The following is a 3629-nucleotide window of genomic DNA, read 5'->3' on the forward strand; positions in this document are numbered from 1 at the left end:
AAACTAGTTTAATTTTATGTTTCAAAATATGAGTTCCCTAAAAGTCATATACTAGGAATTGAGTGGTAAACGACAACTGTGATCTTTGCTCTCATGAAGTTCACATTACAGTCACGGGGAATAAAGTGTGTGTGTGTGTGTGTGTGTTTTAAATTGAACAGAGCAGATCATGGAAAGGAAGCTAACAGTTGAGTACTTCTACATATATTATCTCCTTTTTCACACCAATTCTATGAGATACTTATTATTTCCATTTTAGAAATGAAGAAACTGAGGCACAGAGAAAATCAGAAACTGAGGAGTGGTAGAATTGAGATTCTAACTTATATCTATCTAACTCCAAAACCTGTTTGTCCACTAATCTACTTTTCAGAGAGAAAGAGAAGGGGAATGTATGTATACATAATTCACATAGTGCCACATATGTATATTTGGAGTTGGACTTTCAGTACATGAGGCTATCAGTATCTGAGGTATTAGGCAAAGCTCTACATCTAGGAATACCAATTAATATCGGAACATCCTTTTCTTTTTAACAAAACCTTACCAACTAAAACTATTCTTGCTTCTTAGCCCTACATTTTATCAATGGACACACTACGCTATCATTTTTTGTTTTTTGATGAAGGAGACCACTTTTATTGCTTGTCTGATGGATGCCCAGAGTGGATGCCACAGGAAGAACTGGGGGTTTGTCCTGAACAATGAAAGTGCCCTCAGTGGATGTGGGCCATGTCTCCAGGAAGGGTGTCTTTACGCAGTCAGTGCAGAGATGGTCCATTGAAAGGACACAATGGAATTTTATGCAGCCATGAAGAAGAACGAAATGTTATCATTCACTGGTAAATGGATGGAATTGGAGAACATCATTCTGAGTGAGGTTAGCCTGGCCCAAAAGACCAAAAATTGTATGTTCTCCTTCATATGTGGACATTAGATCAAGGGCAAACACAACAAGGGGATTGGACTTTGAGCACATGATAAAAGCGAGAGCACACAAGGGAGGGGTGAGGATAGGTAAGACACCTAAAAAATTAGCTAGCATTTGTTGTCCTTAATGCAGAAAAACTAAAGCAGATACCTTAAAAGCAACTGACGCCAATAGGAAAAGGGGACCAGGAACTAGAGAAAAGGTGAGACACACGCACAGGAAATTAATGTGAGTCAACTCCCTGTATAGCTATCCTTATCTCAACCAGCAAAAGCCCTTGTTCCTTCCTATTATTGCTTATACTCTCTCTACAACAAAATTAGAAATAAGGGCAAAATAGTTTCTGCTGGGTATTGAGGGGGTGGGGGGGAGAGGGAGGGGGCGGAGTGGGTGGTAAGGGAGGGGGTGGGGGCAGGGGGGAGAAGTGACCCAAGCTTTGTATGCACATATGAATAATAAAATAATAAAAAAAAAAGAAAGGGGTGCCTCATGCTGCAGGGGTGTGCGGCGCAAGTAGAAAGTGAAGTCCACGTGGTAGTTGAGTAGGTAGCCAACTGAGGCCTTGTAGAGGTTGGAGAAGAGCATGAGGCAGCTGGAGAAATGGATAGGGTTTTGGAAGGTGCGGAAGATGCTCCCAAACTAAGTGTTGAACAGGGCCTTGGTGATGCACCTCAGCTCTTTCCGGTCCCTCATGCAGGCAGCCAGCACCTGCCTGGACTCTGAGTCCAGATAGGTGTGTATGCCTCTAATATTCCATGAGCACCTGCTGCCAGGTCAGCGAGTGCATGCACTGCTCCACGTTGATGATGTGGATCTGGTGCGCCAACCTGGAGATGATGGTGCCAGTGCTCCAGCCATACCGCAGCATGAGATCCACTAGGTCCTTGTACAGGTGGTCACCAAAGAAGTATACTCATGGGCCTCGCCATTCTGTCAGGGGCTGGAAATCAAACAGGTTTCCCTGCCTGTAGCTCTTGCCCTTTTCCAGGCGGGTGATATGGTCCCAGTGGAGTAAGCCCTTCTCATCTTGTTTTCGGAAAGGCTTGTGACAGTCAGTGAAAAAGCTGGTATTGTCTTGGATGATGACCACATCAGAAAAATTGGTACCCACCATGTGCTGCATCCCCTTGTCCACAAAGCTGAAAGGACTGTTGGTGATGAGCAACAGCTGTTTTCCATGGGCCACCAGGAGGCTGAGGGCTATAAAAATTTCATCTCCTCTCAGGTTATACTTCTCCATGTCTTGCTCAATCCACTGCTTCATGAGGCCCTTCATATGCACATCTCAGATGGCATCTGTCATGTCCTTGAAGAAGTATGCTTGGTCAAACTCCAGGCCCAGGAAGTGATCCACCATACAAGACAGCAGTGCCATCTCTGGGAGTGAGAAGATGTTCACAAAGTGGTTGAATGAGGGGCCCTTGTCATAGAAGCTGCTCATCTAGTACAGTGGGATGTGCTGGGGCCCCCATAGTAGGTCATCACCTCCTCACCTGGCACAGGCTGAAGACCCCTGTAAGGCCGTTCCCAGTTGCACATAATGGGAAGACGTCAATCTTCATCAGAAGGCTCTTCTGAATGCCATGGTGGAGCCCATGGATGTCAAAGCTGGGGATGTAGTCAAACTTCTTTTTTTTTTTTTTTTGGTGCTGGGATTGAACCCAGGGCCTCGCGCATGCTAGACAAGCGCTGTAGCACACAGCTACATCCCAGCCCCATAGTCAAACTTCTGAATCCTCTCTGGATATTTAGAGTGCTTGATCAGGATGCCCTGGGCGGCACTGAAGATCTCAGGGTGCAGTGTATCTCCGTACTGGGACATCGTGTAGTCAGTGGAAGCAGTAGACGACGATGTCATGCAGGCTGATCTCATTGTTGGCATGCACGGTCATCGGGTTCCAGGACCTGGTGGGCCGCAGCCAGGGCAGGAGGATGAGGACCAGGAGGCTTACGACCCACCGTGGCCTCTGCACAGCAGCCAGCCCAGGGATGCCACTTGCAGTCCCGCACCCAGCGTGCCTCCTGCGCACCTTCAGAGCTTCCCTCCCTTGACTTGTCTGCTTGCCCGCCATCCTTCGACTGCCTATGCTATAACTTAATCAGGTTTTTTGTGTGCAGCATATAGCAATTGGTTATGTTTTGATTATGTACATTTCTTTTGAGTGTGAATAAAAGGTACTTTTCAAGGCTGGTGTTGATGAATTAATAAGGTAACCTCAAAAATCTGATTTGTCTACACTGGAGATTGGCTCTGTGGTCCAGAGATAAATTCATATTGACTAAATTGCCAACTGATTGATTTTTAACAAAAAATACAACTCTTACAGCGGATGGAATGTACATGCTGAAATGACCAAAGTGTTCTTTCTCCATAGGAAGCCTACCAAATAGAAAGGTGGTGGAGCAAGCAGAGTATTAGTGGGATGAAATTACTGTGTAATGACTGTAGCTCTGAAGGATCAATGTGCTTATTTTTGGAACTGATGTCTACCTTCAAAGAGACTTAAGTGCCATGATCCTGACACACTGTCCTGTGGTCAGTGCTAGGATGTCTTGCCAAGGCCTTTGTCATTCTCCTTTTTCTAAACATTCCTGTCTGGCTAAGCCCACTTTTTCAGGGACTCCCTCTCCGTTTAGATACGCTAATATGTACTGTTAATCTTGTTCTAGCCTGGGAGCCATTCTATTTCTTTAATAT

At 45.4% G+C, this 3629-nt stretch overlaps 1 pseudogene; it reads right to left on the reverse strand.

The window, feature by feature from the left end:
- Window positions 1–716: 716 nt before the first annotated feature.
- Window positions 717–3003, reverse strand: LOC141419447 (5'-nucleotidase domain-containing protein 2-like; annotated as a pseudogene).
- Window positions 3004–3629: the final 626 nt, after the last annotated feature.

Source organism: Castor canadensis, chromosome X (assembly GCF_047511655.1).
Source record: "Castor canadensis chromosome X, mCasCan1.hap1v2, whole genome shotgun sequence".
In the NCBI taxonomy this organism is placed as follows: Eukaryota; Metazoa; Chordata; class Mammalia; order Rodentia; family Castoridae; genus Castor; species Castor canadensis.